General features: G+C 37.9%; 1 protein-coding gene across 1 annotated transcript in view; it reads left to right on the top strand.

The window, feature by feature from the left end:
- The first annotated feature begins 3138 nt into the window (after positions 1-3138).
- mrtfbb (myocardin related transcription factor Bb) overlaps positions 3139-18941 on the top strand; it is a 44833-nt gene continuing 29030 nt past the window's right edge. The window contains exon 1 of the mRNA XM_039824966.1: positions 3139-3207. The gene's annotated coding sequence lies outside the window, so the exon portion shown is untranslated. The remainder of the gene's footprint in view (positions 3208-18941) is intronic.

Here is an 18941-nt window from a genome sequence, read left to right as displayed (position 1 = left end):
CACAGAGCCCGTCACACACACACACACAAGAGAGAGAGAGAGAGAGAGAGAGAGAGAATCATGGGGGGAGAGAGAGAGAGAGAGCTCTAGTAGCTCTAATTACAACACTTACATGCAGCCATTATTGTGTTGAGTCTTAAAATTAGTTGCAATCCTTCATCGAGAGTCACTTCTAAATTGATTGAAGGGGCTTTAATAAAGGCACTAGCAATAACTTACATTATTTATTTCAATTGTTATATCTTTAAACATGTTAACATGTACATGGGAGTAAAGAAATACACAATGTAATTTAAAGAGTTAATGATTGTGTTTTTGAAATAATTATGGCTGTGAATTTCACTAATGGCACACATGAGTAATGAATAAGCATTGTTTGTATATATATATCTTAGAATATATTTTGCTTGAGAAAATGATTTCTGTCCATTCAAATGTCCTTATAGGTACATAGAAAAACATCTTAAAAACTCTTTGCCACATTATATTCATGCTTTCAAGATGACCAACCTTTCTGATGATTTTTGTGTCCCCCTGCCCTTTCAACACTTTTTGATCAATGACAAATTTATCTCATTTTACAAGTTGTCACTTCCTAGAATTAAAAGTTTTAATTCAAGCTGTAACCCTTCTGTTAAATATCACCTCTCCCACACAGTTGTAACACAAGTGATATCTAAGCAAACCCACAACAAGAATAGGTCTGTAGAGGATGAATCTTTGCAATTCTTTAGAAGGGTCAAATCAAATATCCAGAACATAAGCATAAAATACAGGATTATATTATGATGTGTGTGGACACACAGTATGGCAACTCATGATAGCCACTGCATGGCGTTCAAAAACCTGTGTTGGTCAAATTTAACATAAATGTACTCTCGCCCTGGTCTGAATAGATGACACATACTACACCAACTGGTACAACTGCTCACAGGCTTTGAATCTTGTTGTTTTAGGAAGTAAAATACAGCCCGAATATTATAACTGCTGTTAGGATGTTTCTATGTAACCATTATGATCTGGATTAGAGTTCGATTAACCTTACAATTGTCGTCTAAAATGTACAGTAATCATATGCAGAGCATTTTATTCCAGTGTTGTTTTTATTTCATGTGTCAACCATGCACCCTCAGCCATTAATTATTGGTCATTTACAAACAGTAACAGATGATGAAGGGGCCTTGACAAGCACGGATCTGCAAAAAAAAGCTAGTTGGCTATTTATTTTTAGAGAAACCTTTTTATCTAAAATTATGATTAGTTGAGGAAGGCTCTCCATCTGCCACTTGAGAAATCTCACTCTTTTTTTTCTTTGATGTTGAATTGTCTTAGCCATGGGAGGCTACTTTTATTTACAATCGTCAGGGGAGTTTTTGCTTGTCTTGTCTTTGTGCTTCTTAAAAGATATTTATAAATAGTTTGCACAGCACCCAACAAAGAAACTTCAGAGTTCCTTTAAAGTGAAAACACTTCAGCTTTATTAGGACCAGAGAAACACCAGACGATGTAATTTCATTTCAGTGTTCGATCAGGAAATGGTGAATAACTGCCAAGTGAAACAAACACATTAATGCTTTGTTGCTGTTTATACCCTCCACCAGTTGGTATGCTCACTGTGGAGCTGCTTAGTGTCATTGACACCCTCTGAAACAATGTTGATGAGTCACTATTTTAATATTATGATGAGTCATACAGTGAAGTTAACAAAACCTTTGTTCTTTGCAGCTTCATCATGTGGATGTTGTTTTTGTTATACACCCTTACACAAAAACAACAAAAAACAGACTTGAAAAATGGTCCCAATAATCTTTCATCTTATTTTCAACTCCACTTGAAAAGATTTACTTGGCATGGCGCACCAATAAAAATTACCAGCACTGAAATAAAAGGGCTGTAGCTGCTGGGGTCATGTTTTTGAAACAGGAACAGGTGACATATTTCTGCAGGACTCTTCTAAAACTACAGTAATCAAATGTACAGGCATAAAGTTCAGCCTCTTGCGCGACAGGGTTGCCGCATGACAACGGCATGACTCTTGCAGGTACACCTTTGCCAAACTTTTAGTGGTGCAAGTCATTCTATGCCATGCTTTGGGTGGGAGCAGGTGGGCAGGCGAGAGTGTTGTAATTCTGCTCAGACAGGGAGAGAGCCTGATTAACTGCTCACACAGAGGGGAGTTTATGAGTAATCCCTCTGTTACATTTGAGCAATGCAACTGTCACCTGGATCGGCTCAGGCCTGAGACTGTTCCACTGTGTTGGAAAAGAAATCCATAAACCACCTCTATGGATACTGTGACATCAGTGTCTTAGGATAACTTTTCTTCTACATTGAAGAAAATGTAAAAACATAAATATGTTATGGTCTTCTTGACCAAAAATATTTAAATAAGAAATCCCAATTATCATGGTGCATTTAATATATTTAATTACATACACAATTTTCTAAGAGGCAAGATATACAGTATACACCTTTTAAGATTGCTAAAGATGATGCATTTTTTCTCTATTATATTCTTTAGTCCAGTCAAAACAAAAATTAAAAAAATAAATGAGCAGTAAATCGCATTTACATCCAGTGTTATCAGCAGTGTGACAGTATGCTAAAGTGGTTTTGATGCTGCTTCTTAAAAGTGGAAAAAAGCTGCATATTTATACTTAAGCTTTTCTGTGACAACGGTTTTGATCTATACTTGAACTGCTCCTGTTACATCTGTTCCATCCAGTCTAGTCCAATCCTGCTCATTAGGGCTCTATAGTTATCTGTTCTTTTGAAGCAACTGCTTCTACATGTCATTTTAACATTAAGGGGAATCAGATTTCAAAAGTGTGCTTTCCAGAATAAGATTTTCACTGGACAAAATCCACATTTGCTTCCTTCAATATTAATACCCAATCCTGCTGTACAAGAGATAACTAGTAGTTATTTGATTGCTGAGTACAGCACCATGATGTTTCCAACAAAGATCAAAGTAGTAATAAAATAAGTACATGTTATAAATCCATAGATAACCACATTAATCCTTTAATTAAAGAAAACATCAAAATCCAACAAAAATACAGTGTATTAATATTTACAAATATAGACATATACTGTACAAATATTAGCGTTCTTTTCTTTTCAATTCTTTTGTTACAGTGTTACGGCCTCTGCTCACAGCTGGAGGAGTGATTCATGACGCCGTGGCTTGAAGCTCTCCGCTTCAAGGTGAGACACAAACAAATGAACATAACCTTCTGAATTGACATGCTCAACTTTGTGGTTTCTTTTTTCTCTTGATACTGCATGTACTGCTATGAGACAACAAGATAAATACTATTATGAATAGAGAGGAATAATACTTTGTTGTCAAGCCAGAGAAAAAGCTACAGTCTTCTTGCACAGGACTGATTTAAGACAGTAGGGTGGATTACATCAACTTTATCACATTACTAAAATGTTGTCATCAAAATGAGGCTGCAACCACCAGAGACTCCAGACTGTGCCCGGCCAAGCCTCCTGTAAAACCACAAATCCACAATTTGTTGTATGGATTAAACAAACAAGATATAACATGTTAATTAGTGAGCTGTATTTTGTTGGGGCAGAGGCAGGCTAACTTTTTCCACTTTGTATACTAGGCTAACCTAATATAATAATGTATCAATCTTCTCAGCTAACTCTCGGAAAGAAGTGAATAAGCGAATCCCCCCAAAATGTCAAACTATTCCTTCAAATCTTAACAGTGTGGAGCTCTTTATTGAATTGATCAAAATAAATGGTATTTTGGTTAGGCAGATGCTCGCTCCAGAGTTTACTTACTGCTAAAGCATGCAATGACTTATGTATCTCCAGTGCACCTGCTTTCAGCAGCATGATAATAGTAAGAGCAAAACATCTGAAGGTTTACCTCAATCATCGAGGAGCTATAACATCTAAAGAAAAATCACTGGACAAATATTTTAGATATTTAGCAGTTAATCTGAAAGGCTTCTTCGGTTCATTGTGGGGAATATTATCAGTATTTATCCCCATGATGCAACCACATAGTTAAAGGGGCTGTACTCAACATTCAGATCATTAACATTAGCAGTCAACAAATATTTGCTATGTAAAGATACAGCGCTCAGCATAAGAGAATACACCCATGCTAAAGTTGACTTAAAAGAGGAATAAAAAATCATCTTTTGGAAATTGATCATGCCTTAATTAAAAAAATGAGGAAAATCCAACCTTTAAGGACACCAATTTTCTTTGTGAATGAATGTATCATAAATAAATAAATGTTCTTCCTTAAAATACAGGGGCATAAGTAAGTACACCCCTATGTTAAATTCCCATAGAGGCAGGCAGATTTTTATTTTTAAGGCCAGTTATTTCATGGATCCAAGATACTCTGCATCCTGATAGAGTTCCCTTGGCCTTTGGAATTAAAATAGCCCATGCCAATCTCTAGTTATGGTGAAGGGTATGTGATGATGTGGGGCTATTTTAATTGGCCACGATCCCGCATATTTCCAAAAGATTTTTTTATTCCTCTTTTTAGTCAACTAGCATGGGTGTATTCACTTATGCTGAGCACTGTGGAGTAAGCCTTGGTTAATTGCCAGTGTGCTTGTGTTAATTTTACTTTTGTCCTAGTTACAGCAGATACTAGGGTTAATATGGAAAACATAGTGAAAAAAATGACACCCAACTACAGTATTCTGTATAAACTTTGAGGGCTGCACCATAGTGCAGCTGACAGTTTGTCACTGTATGAGACCAGGGGTTGGGAGTACCTCCAAAAACCAGACCAGTTTCACACCATGCGACTGGTTTTATTAATGTAGGATGACAGTGAAGAATTGGCCTGGAAGATGGAGCGACACACTTTTCCATTACTATAGATAGCTGAGAACACTGAGACTAAAACTGGTGAGATATTCAACATCTCAAACACATCAAGCTGAGCCTTTAAGTAATTTGTAGTCAAAGTAGGCCAGTCAGTGGTGACTGTTCGTTAGTGTTCAATCGCTGCTTCTCAGCGTCTGACATTTTTTCTGTTAAATCTTCTTGTTCATTTTCCAGGCTGAGGAGTGCAGAGTGTTGTCATGGTAACATAATATAGCCAGGATGACCATGAGTGAGACAGACCTGATAGCACACTGTCCTGTGTAAAGTATTTCATGACCCGACACTACAGCTGCAGGATATTACTTTGAGATTTCCTACATATGAAAAAGATGCTGAAGTGAGACAGTAGTATGAGCTTCAAGGTCACTACTCTATTGGAAACTGGCTTTTTGAAGATTGTCATTGCCCTGAGATGTCTTTTTAATAAATGTAAATGTTGCTCAAGCTGTTAAATGTGAATTTGGCAGAGCAGCATAATTCTGAGCTTGGGTCGTCTTCACTGAAGTCACTGCTGTCAAAGAAAAAGCAAAAATGCTCATTTCTTTTTTTTGTTTCCAATGTTTCTTCTGAAAATGTAGTTCAAGCTGGCTGATGAAATGCATAATTTGGTTTTTGTGTAGACCAAACCAATCAATAGATGGACTGGCAGCTCACAATGGTCCAAAGCATTTTTCAGATTTATCACTGATAGCTTTCTGTGGTCGAACCTTTGAAATTGAGCGTGTGAAATCTTTTAGAGAAGTCTTCTCAAAGCAGGAAGAAGCTGATTAGTTCAGTGCCCAGCTCAAGGGTTTAAGATGAAGTGAACTTTTGTGTTTAGATGATGCACATTCTTAGGAGGAACTTTTGAAAATGTACTCATATTGCAGGAGTAGCACAGAACTTAGTTTTGAAGATTTTAATGCATGTTGTCATGAGCAGATTAGTGTTCAACCTCTCATGATGTTTCAGATGCTGTAATTGTTATATTTTTTTCTGCAGCTCTTTTAAGATTTAATTGTCTGACAAACCCAAACACATTGGTCACTCTCAGCCCCATACATGTAGACAGGCTGCTCTGTCTAACAAGAAAAAAAAAAAATTCAAAACAGAAACAGTTGAACTGCTTATTATTCTGACAACGACAATAGAGAAAGACTTCATAATATCTGACTCCTCTATAGCTGGAAATAGTCACCGGAAAAACTTCAAACTCTTTCTGAGTTTAAAGTTGTTGTTAAAAAGAACATGAGGAGTTATTTTTCTAAAAATGGCTATTTTAGAAACATGTCTCTTCTCCTCTCCTCTCTTCATTTATGTAATGTTTTGTCTGTAGGTCAGTGTATTTCTGCTATTGTGGTCAAGTCTCTACTTAGAAAAGACATCTCTGATGCCAACAGGACAAGTCTGAATCACACTAAAAATAACAGTGGAGCATATTGACCGAGAGCTGGGCAGAAAATACTCATTGATCACATATCAATCATCATGTTGAATTTCTCCTTTTAACCCTTAACAAATTAGACTTTACAGACATTTGAATCTAATTTATTTAAATATACACTATACAGCGTACTTATTGTGAATGTCTTTTAGTAGCATTGATGCAGAAATAAATTAAATAAATTGTGCATAATTAAAATCTGAGAAAACAGAAGCTGGAACCACAAAAGGTTAGCACTACTTGAATCTACTGTTATATTTAGGTGCAAAAAGTACAACATCTCAGACAAACAATACATGCAATGTATGATATATGATGCATCAGGATCAAACATGTAGTAAACTGTTGCACCTAAAGTCTAAAAGACAAAAAGAGTCCACAAAACAATAAAACACAAAAAATTAGGATACTTTACTTCAGCAAAAATAAAAGAGAAATAATAATATAATAAAAATAATAATATAATACACAAAAATCCAAATAAGGCTGATGCTATGGTTGTGGGGAATCTGACGTTCTGGTCTAAAGATCATTTTAAAGGGCTGCTACTACACACACAGGGCAGCTGATGAAGTGCAAATGCCTAGTGGAATATAACAGAGATAATTCTATTAGTCTCCTAATCTTCTCGCAAAATGCAAGATTCATCAGCTACCCAGCATTTGTCATAGAAAAACCCTTGAAGAAATGTGCGTGTCTGTTGAAAGTCAGGTCATCCTGATCCACAGAGAGCAGTGGAAGCAGTGACGCCTGGCAGTACCTAACAGCCCATACAGGACCCCATCAGAGGCTCCTTTCATTTCCCTCAGTCAGCTGCAGAGCAACACGGTGGCCAGTATCATGCCAAAGTCTCCAGTGGAATGCCAGGCTCATTATAGCGGGATGAGAGTTCACTTCTGCTCTAACTATGTGAGCTTCACAGGAGATAATGAGCCTCCTGACCACTGGGAGTAAATGCTTGTCTGGCTGCTTCAGTCTGTCTACGTCTAGCAGGGGAGTTTTACTCCTTGCTGTTTTTCTTACGCTCTCCTGAATTCCATCATCATACTTTGTGATGCATGTCAACTTGCAAATCACCCTTAACTTGCTAGTTTCATAGCTTTCACATTTGTGTTGAATATGTCGTATGTACTGTACGTATGTTAAATATAATACCGTGATTGCATGTTATTTGATTACAGCGTAGTTTGACTAAAAGCAAACATTTGACATTTTGGGAATTGTGCGTTTTCACTTTCAGACAGGGAGTTAGATGAGAAGATTGATGCCACACTTCTGAATATCTGTCCATTAAATATGAGACTAGGACAGCCTGCATCTGGTCAGTTTAGCTTAGCATAAATACTGAAAACAGGAAAACAGCTAACCTGGCTGTGGAGTCTCACTGTCTTAACAAAATTGGCCTTCTAGCACCTAAAAAGCTCACTACTAATGTTTGTTTAAAAACCGAAGTGTAACAATTGACAAGTCGCTGTTTTACTGTACAGTTGGTTATGTGCCGGATAATTTCTTGGCTCCGAGCAGCTGCCAGGCAACCAGCAGAGACTCAAGGAAGTTTGTCGCAACCAGGCAATAGTCAAGCACATACATAACAACCTGTAAAACGGCGAATTGTTGTTATCACACTTTGTTTTTTGTACGAATTAAACAAACAAGATCTAACATGTTAATTAGTGAGCTTTAGAGGTGCTGCTAGGTGGATTTTGTTAGCTTTCCTATAGTTTCCTATGCTAAGCTGGCTGTAGCTTCATATGTAACGGATATATGTGCGATTGGTTTATCTTCTAATCTAACTCTCTGCCAGAAAGTGAATAAAAAGTGTAGCCAAAATTTTAAACTATTCCTTTCAACACTTGAAATGTTCACTCCAAGGAAGGAACTTGCATGTCAATAAAAAAAAAAGAAAAGATATTTAAATTCAAGGATTGCACTGCTACTTTTAGTGAAGAATTCTTTTTTTTTTTTAGATCGTTTTTTTTACAGGGAGAGATATGATGGGAATCACTGTCTGGATTCAAACCTGTGACATCAATGTAACTACATGGTATACAGCTTAAACCACTAACCCAGGATACCCTGCTGACACTTATTTGAAAGTTCAGCAGAACAAAACGATGTACAATCGTAGCTTTACTGTGGAGACTTTTTCTTCCATTTCAAGAATCACCGCTGTAGGTGGTTATTTTCAGATGTCATTGAGTATTCACCTTGCCTTTCTAAAACACTCTTGCTGAAGGCGATGCATTATGTGTGAGAGACCCAGATATGTGGGTCTGTGGGGGGGCCGTAATGCTTTTGGTGCTGGGAACATTAGCTGCTCGGAGGGGAAAAAAAACTGTGGACCTGCCACAGCAGAGATATCCAGAATTGGGCTGCCAGCCTTGGCACACATCCCAGAGAATTGTGACTTAACTTTAGCAATAATTTTTGAATGTCTGTCCAGTCCGCTCCCAGGTGAGCCAACCCACAAAACACCCATTACTATGTTTACAGAGCTTGTGGCTTCTTTGATTATTTTTAGCGGCTTTCAAAGCACAAGCGTAAGAGGCAAAGTCATACTCGAAACATTTTGATACGAATAGAAAACAATTGTCACAAAAAAACAGGCACTGTGTTGCTTAAGGGACAGAGATGTTTATTAAGTGATAATAAACTCATAACTTTCATATGAACAATAATAGTCCAAACGTTAAAGGCTACATTATTTCAGAACTAAATCTCATCAGCAAAAAACATAGAAATATGTTATAATTCTATTAATAAAATAATAATAAAAAAATTGACTACTGTTTAAGGACAGGAGATAAACATTGTTAATGTTTAAATAATCTATAAGTAGAAGTTCCCTTTAACACAGAACATTTAATATTTGCTCATTTCACTGTCGTTGGCTTCTGCTAGTTCACTGTGTTGATAATGTGACCTTGACTGGTGTCCTTTAAGAGTCTACTGTGTGCTGTTCAGGAGAAGTGGAGACCTCAGTCTAGAAAAGTGAAGAGGACATCGGTAAGAGCTTTAGCTGCATGGCTCTCCTGTGCAATGTAATATGAAACACTATTCGATTAGGCCTATTTTCAGCCCACACATTTCGCTGGAGCAAAGCTGATCTCCCTAACATGCACTCTGGATGGATTGGCAGGAGTGACACATACACATACATACACACACACACACACACACACACACACACACACACACACACATTTTCTAAATTTGACCTTTTGAGGGAAAGTCTCAGGTCTGCCCATCCTCATCTGCAATGATTATGTGAAAGCATTCCGTTACATTAACACACAATGAGCTGATACATCAGCTCATTGTGTGTTAATGTGACGGAATGTTTTCTGTCAGTCTCCTTAGTTTGCGTAATTCGTGGAATAGCAGTTTGAAGGCAATCATCAGATAAAAATTGTCACTAATTTCGCAGATTTGTCTTTCGTAATTCAAGAATGTACGTTGTCATGTTGAGTTACAATATGTTAACTTGTTTTAATGAGCTGGTGGTGCTGCCACAACATTTGTGACTATTTTGACAACATGATCAAGCTGCCCAATTTGTGTGAGGGCCAGAAGACTTTTCCATTTACGACAAATTGTGCTTTTATTCGCCTGAGCTTCTGTCAAAGCTGTATGTTACCACAGCTAGGATGGACATTTATTGCTGCTGTTCACTTTCTTTCTGCAAATTTACTTTCCCCAAGTCGTATATCTCTCCACGCTGTTCCGTCTGTCCAATATTTTCACAGCTTTATTGCTTAAGTCGTTTGGTGGAGCAGAATTGAAACTGACAACTGTCTCCATCACAGCTATACATTTTATGTTTATGGAACTTGTTTTCTGACAGCCTCAGATATTTATTTGACATCACACTCAAACAACACATGCAGATTTAAAAAGCTAGTGATCAAGTATGAGTCTTTCTGTGTTGTTGTATTATTGGCATTTATACCCACAGAGTCCACTGTCTCCTTGTTCACTGAAATATGAAAACTTGAATTACAAATTCACAATACATTTTTATCTTTTTAAGTATCTACTCTATTACAGTATGTAACAAAAAGTCACGTACTAGAGGATGTCTATTTTTTTTACCATATGATGACAAATATATTATGTATTGATAGTGATGGTTAATATTGGTTAGTATTATAGTTGTGATTATCTGGAATCAGCTAGACGGGTCTAAAAAGTAACAAACTGAAGCCTCATTGCAGAACTTGAAGAATAATTTACACACTTTGAAAAGTGAACTCAAATCTGGGTCAGTCCATCTTTGCTGGACAAAACTGCAGCACACTGTCATTTGATGTGTTTGTAATTAGAGCTTAAACAAAGGTAAATTAATGGAATAGTAAATCAATAAATAATAACTAGCAACTATTTTGATAAATGATTCACCGTTGAGAGGTGGAATACCTTTTAGGAAAACATATTGGGTTCTGGGAAATTGTAATTGATTTTTTTCATAATTTTCAGATATTTTATACACAAAATGATTCAATAAAGAAAAGAATTGCCAACTTAATTGATAATAAAAATATAGGTTAGTTGCAGATCTACTTTTAATTACAGTTGTTTGTGTTGATTTTAATATACTGTTGTACCCAGGGCTCCTCGGAAAGCGGTATTGACAATGATTATACTGACTAGTCAATTAAATTCAATTAAATACAAACTACCGGTGAGCAAAAGCAAATAACTCAGAAAAGTTCTTGTAATTTGACAAATACCCCCAAATAGCTTCTTGATTACAATGTGAGTTAGTCCTTTTGTGTCAAAGTTGGGTTATTATGGAAACACTAATGGACAACTACAAACTAAATGCTATAGATGGAAAAAAAAATGAAAAGGCTAATGAGCTTTTCAGCTACAGTACCCAGGGGGATTTCATATCAACTCTTCAACTGTTATCTATTTAAAACAAATGTCATGCTTCTCCAGATGATAGGGCTCAGAAGCATTTGTGGCTCCAGTGAAATTTTTGCCAGATGACAGTGTCCCACATCTCAAATTGTTCTGACATTTATATTCAGTGAGAGTCCAGTCGAGGCTGGGTTATTTGTATGGGCTTTAATCACTGCTGCGGACTCCGACTTAACTGCAGTCACACTGAGAGAGCAACATACTGTTTGGAAAAGAAATGACTTATGAGTAATTAAGTTACTCCTTTAATTAGGATTGGTCGGCTACTCTTAAAACTAAATTCACAATATGCCTCCTATCCTATCTGACATGTAATACTAATCAGTCATACTGCATTCATAACTTTTGTCATTACATGTTTATTAGGTGCATGGAAAAAACACTTGTGTCTTTCTACATTTCTTATTGAATTCTTAGTGATATTTCTTACTAAAATAAGACAAAGGAAATTGAGCACTTGGGCTTATGAGATAATTGTTAAGAGAAAATGTGAGAGCATACCTTTGGACAAAGCAACAGGACAAATGATTGCAGTATTAGTTGAAAGGTTTACCAGTATATGTTTGAGGATAAGGTTTATTGCACTTGCATATGTGTCCAACCTACTGCAACCATATTTGACAGCTCGCTCTCTACGGTCATTTTACAGTATGTATGTAAATCTACTGACTGTTCCACACACCCGGCTTAAGACCTGTGGCGATCATCTTTCGAGTCAGTAGCACCAAGACTGTGGCATGCTCTGCCTTCTCCCTTATGTTCTGCTGATTCTGTGGACTCTTTTAAAAATCAGTTAAAGACCTACCTTTTTAAACAGGCTTTTGGTTGACCTGTCTGCACTTTATTCTTTATGTATAAACTGTGTATTGTGTTTTTATGTATCATCTTGTATTTATGTTTCATGGAAAGCACTTTGTGATTTTTTTTATCTGTGATAAGCGCTCTATAAATACATTTTACTTACTTACTTGTTGCCTGATGCAACAAGCAAGTAAAGAGTTGATTTCAAATTAATATAGTGCATTTATTTTTACAGTTTATGATTTCCCATCAGAACTCCAGATTCCCTCCACCAAGGACTTTATGTTTTCAGTTCTGTTTACTTATTTCTTTGTTTGCAGGACACCAAAAAAACAAAACTGAATTTGATGTTTTTCAAGGAATTTTAATGAACATTTAGGCCTCCGACCAAAGAACAAGTTTAGTCTTAGTCAAATTCAAGTTCTTTACAAAATAATGTTTCACAAATTTAGCAAATTCCATATTTTTAGGCATTGAGAAGTTATTTGTATGTTTTAGATTTTGTCATATTTTCCATTTGGTGGCCAAATTCTTATGACCTTTGTGCAACAAAATTTGAATGACAGACATATGAACTCTAAGCATTATTATTATTAACAGCTGAACATCTAACGCTTATACCCTCACTTTCATTTTTAAACTCTGCTGGGCCCCCAGGTAATCATGATGCCCCAAGCAGCCCCTTAATTAGATTTATTGAGACACTCAAGGACGCAGAAAGTTGTACAGATTCATTACTTGGGCTTTGTGTTTGATGTAGTGAAGCAGCAAAGTCTGCTAAGAGGAACCCCTCTAAAAGACAAGAGTCACACTGACTTAAATACAGTACTTCAGTGAAACTTTTATTCATCCTCTTAGAAATGAGTGAAATAAATGTAAATTTACCAACCATTGTTTTAATATAGTTGGACATTTGGGAACAGATAACATCCTGCAGAATCATGATGGATTCACTCGCAACGATTTGCCTCCAAGGGAGATAATCACTGACTAATATTATCACACTCTTGTAGCTTCATACTTAGCTCTATATTTGGACAGATCTGACGGAGGGCACATGGACTGAGAAGATTTTAAAATTATCACTGTGTAGTACTGAAGCAACACTTCAGATATCATTTTAACTTCCCAGATTCAAAGGAGCCAAGTGACAAGCTGCAACAAGCTTACCTCCACTGCCCCCTTGTGTCTGAGATTAAATTCAGGCTAGTATCTGGTTCCTACTTTAAAAGGATAAGTAGGTAAAGTATAAAGTTTTAATAATTGAATCTTATATCATCATTTGTCTATGCAAAGCAGCTTTAAGGTTAGAGGTAAAGATTTTTTTTTTAATAATTGCTTGAGATTTACTTGAGGAAGATTAGATTCTTAAAAGCCAAACTGGACTATATTAAAATATAACTACACAAAAGTTTTATTGTCACACTATCAATCCTCCACTTATATACTCAGCCTTCCAGTCTGCTAATTCCATCTGTGAAACCTCTTCAGAAATCCTCTGTGAAAGAGCAAGGTGTTTGTTATACATAATGAAAAGTATAATTACAGTATTTGGTGTTGTGACATATTTGTACTCCTAATCCATTGCCTGTTTTTAATAGATTGTGTCTTAGATGTAAAGAAATCTACTTGGTCCCCTACTGCTAGTGCAATTAATTTGGTGTGCAGACTGTCTGGCAGCCCATCTTGGCTAGACTTGCCAGTTTGAACATTAGATTATACTTGTGCAGAAGTTTGGAGTGCAGTTTGGCCAACATGCTACGTAGACAGAAACGCCACAGCTGGTAATTTATGCTAGTGGTGTGCAATACTGCAAAATTTGGTATCGATCCGACACCAAGTAAATACAGGGCCAGTATCACCGATACAGATACGATACCGATACTGATACTTTTTTAATAATTAAGGTGGATTCATCATCAAATTGCTAAATCTGAATGAATTGTCATGACCTTTAAGTGGTTCTGTGATTTTTCCTTTGGATTATTAATAAGTTAAAGCGCCCATATTATGCTCATTTTCAGGTTCATAACTGTATTTTAATGTTGTACCAGAATAGGTTTACATGGTTTAATTTTCAAAAAACACCATATTGTTGTTGTACTGCACAGCTCTCTCTCACTGCTGCAGATCCTCTTTTCACCTGGTTTCTGTTTTAGCTACAGAGTGAGACCTCTTTTCATCTTCTTCTTCACTACTATCTTTGATTGCACTCGCACATGCGCAGTAGCTCAGATGTAGAGCATGTCAGCTAGCTAACTCTAGAGACCGTAAAAGAAAGCTGTTTCTTCAACTTTGGTCAGTTACAAGGCAGGATTAGCTGGGAGACTTCTAAATGAGGGCGCACATGTAAGTAGTTCTTTTGTAGATTATGGTGAACTTGTGTGTGTTGTAGCAGTGCTTTGCTATTGAGAACGACGTAGCATGCTAGCGTTAGCGTTAGCCGCCAAGAACCGCCCTTCAATAGCTACTATTGGCTGGGCGTCCATGCTTACGCAAAGTAACGTAACCTGATTTGTTCAGGTCATATCCCGACCAATCGGCTATCCTAACCTTAACCACTCAAGGTCAAATGCCTAACCCCAACCAATTGGGATTCGTAATTTTGCTGCCGGGCCTGACTGGTGTCTTGCTTGTTTGTCCGGCACCACTGAGTCATGTGACAGTACAACATCAAATCACAAGAGGGGGGGGGAGCATAGACATTATATAGAATGGACCAACAGATCCCGTTGCTCTGGACGGAGACCAGTGAAGGATATTAGAAGCACTTTCCGGTGAGCGCTGAGCGTTACTCCGCAGCCTCCAACTGAGCTTGAAGACGTAGATGTGACGTGAGCAACCTGTCTGAAAGTTGGAAGTCTTCTGGTAACTGTGCCAAGAGAAATCTCAATCATTCCGAATCTTGCGGAGACGGAGAGCGTAGGTATATGTAAGGAGATAAGGAGATAACATAAGCACAGGCTCATTATTGCTAACTAACATGCTAGTTAACATTAGTAATTAAAGGTCCCATGGCATGAAAATTTCACTTTATGAGGTTTTTTAACATTAATATGAGTTCCCCCAGCCTGCCTATGGTCCCCCAGTGGCTAGAAATTGTGATAGGTGTAAACCGAGCCCTGGGTATCCTGCTCGGCCTTTGAGAAAATGAAAGCTCAGATGGGCCAATCTGGAATCTTGCTCCTTATGAGGTCATAAGGACCAAGGTTACCTCCCCTTTCTCTGCTTTGACCACCCAGAGAATTTGGCCCACCCATTAGAAAGAGAGACATCATGGCTTTCAAACGAGCAAAGTGGCAGTTGGTCAAGGCCACACCCCCAACATCCACCTTGCAACCCCCCCTCTCTCCTCCTCAATAGCTACAGACACAGAAATGGCACATACTAAGGAAAGCTCATTGTGGGACTGACTCTAGTGGCTGTAATTTTGCACCAAGGCTGAATTATGGGAAAGAGACTTCAGATACAGTATTAGGGGATCACTAAGGTCTATATAAAAGCATCCAAAGAGCACCATGTCATGGGACCTTTAAACTTAAACAGTTAATATAAGTCGAAACTGCCTGCGAGCTTCTCCTGTATTATATGGTAATTCCTCTACTATGCGACAGAAAGTTGCGTGGTTATGACACAATCGTTAACCTATTTTTACAAAAATGTCTGCTACGGAGCCATAACATGAGATACAAGGTAATGCAGCCTTTTATACATTGTTGTGTTTCTCTAGAAATAAACAATGGACAAATAGAGTCTTTAAACACTTCAGATGTAAAGTTATTCGCTGTCAAAATGAATGGCAGTCAATGGGATGCTAACGGGGGGTGAGCGCTTGTTAACATCAAAATGGCGCCATAAGAGCTACGCTAGCCAGACGCTCGCTTACACCCTTGGGGAGGAGGAGCTAAGTGTGCCTGCTCTGCGCTGTGACAGGAGCGGCACTTGAAAGCAGCGACACTTAAACAGACAGATCTTATTACACTTGTATTGATCAATATCAATACCAACGTTGGTATGGATATTATCAATATTTGGATCGATCCACCCACCACTAATTTATGTCATCCTCTTTAGGGCGATAGGCCGGAGTTATTCTGATATTTTCCTACACACAGCAGATGACAGTACATGATTTCTCAGCATTCTAATTTAAATATCAAAATTAAAAATGTGTTTGGCCACTTGCTTGCTTTTGTGGTTATAGTTTATCTGATTGGTAGAGGAGCTAATAGGTAACAGCTGCTTTTGATTTCTGTCCTCAATTAATTCTGCATAAATAATGTCACCACCATTTGCTTAAGCCTCTGTCATTATGTGTCTCTGAGGAGGAGAATTATGTATCTTGAATAAAAACAGGGCAGAGATAATGGCTACCACCTAACTCCTCTTGTCACTTTTTGGAGTGGAATGGAAAATATCTATGGGTTTACATTACATTGGAAAATGGAAGAAGGCTAGCCTAGAAATCTAGACACACCCTATTGGCAGCAAATGTAATTTGCAGCCAGGGGTTTGGCTTGTCAGGCTAGAAGAAGGCACCTATAATTGTCCCTTATTATTACACTAGATGGCAGTGTAATCCATGTCTTCCTGATATACCTGTATACGTACAGTATAATAAAAACTTGATCATGCTGAGCTCTTAGTGCCCCCCTCTGCGGAGACTCTCACAAGCAATGTTGGCTAGCTTGTAGTGCTGGACATAATTAGACCAGTGCTGATCACTCTCTCTGTGATAGTCCAGCAATACAAGCTTTTCAATGTTCCTGCAGCAGGTGAAGTTGCTTGATTGTTTGTGACAATTCGATATTGATAAATGTGAATAATACTGTATGTCCTGCTGTGTGCCAGGTCTTTTATTTTCCCTGGTAAGTACAGCCTACATTTAAGGAGCATAACAGAGTTATTTTTTTTTGTTTGTGTTAGTTCAACATTAAGAGTGGTGTGTTATAACTTCCAGGACTCAGAGAGGCTTTTAGAAATGTGCTTTTTTTTCAAGTTTGAAACCACAAGAAGTGGGAATAAAACATCATAAACATATTTGTCACTAGTTGGGGGAAAGGAGAGTTTCAGGGGCCCTAACCCAGGGGCCAACAATGTGCTCCTGTACAGTTTTGTACAGTAAATCCTGCATTGGGTCTCGTCAAGGCACCCATGGATGCATGCAGTACAGAAGGTTTTGAAATATAAACCAACTTGGATTAAGAAGAACTACGGTCCCAGGAACCCTTGGCCTTTGTAGCCTATGATGCATTTGCCGTGTGGGATCTGCAGTTTACCGCTTCAGGCCTGAGTAAATACTGCAGCCATTCCAGGCATAACTGTGAATGGTGGAGGAAGGAAATGTCTTTTAATCAGGGTAACTTCATTGTTTCTCATAGCTGAGGCAGGAAGTAAATTGGTTGCAAGGAGATGACAGTAGATGAATAGAGGGAGCATTTCTTTCCAATTTTGCAATGAAATGCAGCTCAGACAGTGTAATGTATCATATTTTATCCTGCATGCGTAATCAATAGGACATTGTTTGACATTTTTATAATACATTTCAGCTGGGAAGCACATTTGTGTGATGATCAATGTGACTTAATGCTGCCTTTACTGTATATGCTGCATTATGCATTGTCCATTAGAAAACAACACTACACTTATATTCCTGGCATTTATAGAGCAGTTAATGCTTCCCTTGTGGTCTGGACTGTGTTCTGGCAGCCTGCTGTTCTGACTGTCTGTCTCTCCTGAGGCCATGGCTACACTGTTATTGTTACCTGTTATTCCAATGAGCAAATGTTATTCCTAAACTTTTTCTGGGGACACAAAAATGGTATGCATACCACTTGGCCGTGTTGATGGGGAGTATATTGTTGGTGAGAAAATGTTCAAATTTAAGATTTTGGAAACAGTGGAGGGCATCTGCGTGCTGGAGTATAGCTTCTGAAATTAAGATCCACTCATGTCTCCAAAGTGTTTTAGTTGCACAACAAAATTGTGTCCTAATAACCCAAACTGAATAAGGTAGAGGTTTTCACTTTCCATGGAAAAGTGATGTGGTGCCAAATGTTGGCACCTCGCCTCTTTGTAAGCCTGATGCATTAACACTGATTTGGATTATTCACATTTCAGGAACTCCCAAACAGTTTTTCTGATGATATCAGTCTGTGACTATGCCAAAGGCTAAAACCAGGTTTCTGCTAATGTCATTAGAATTAAAAGCACATACATCTAATGCAATGTGAAGACTATGACATGGAGTAAGATGCTTTCCCTTTGAGTCAGCAGAGATGCGAGCCTGTGATTGTATTACATAAAGTATAACATATCTTAGCAGTCCACTAAGCAGTCCTACAATTTTAATGCAAAACTCTACTTGAGTTACTTAACTCTTAGAGACCCACCATAGACCCATCTTTTTTAGGGGGGGGGGGGGATTGGGCATCTTTAGGAGGAGATAGTATATACCCAATGATAAGTTGGGGATGCTGCTCAGCGCAGTGTGTCAAGTTCTTCTAGTTATAAATATGTAATAAACATTGACTACGTTTACAAGCTGTCAAAATTCGGGTTATGGTCGGGTTAAGGTCACTATTCGGGTTTCTGAAACATTCGGAATAACCCGTTTACATGTGTGAGCAGAGAGAGTTACTCCTACATGGAATTTGTAATCAATTGGCAATATCCCGGACAGCGTGCGCGACGCCACGGTTAAGCGTCTGGGCCGTATACCGGACAACCTTAAGACCGCAATAACTTTTCGGTCACCTTCTTATAAATCTCACTATCTCCGGTACTTTCTGCCGTCAAAAGACATTATATTCATGGTTTTCACGACACTAATGAAGAAATTGGTTTCCTCCTCGCTCCAAAAGTGTGGTGCTGTGCTGCATATATATATATATATATACAGTATATATATATATATATA

Source organism: Perca fluviatilis, chromosome 15 (genome assembly GCF_010015445.1).
Source record: "Perca fluviatilis chromosome 15, GENO_Pfluv_1.0, whole genome shotgun sequence".
Classification (NCBI taxonomy): domain Eukaryota; kingdom Metazoa; phylum Chordata; class Actinopteri; order Perciformes; family Percidae; genus Perca; species Perca fluviatilis.
This window is presented reverse-complemented; position numbering and strand designations above follow the sequence as displayed.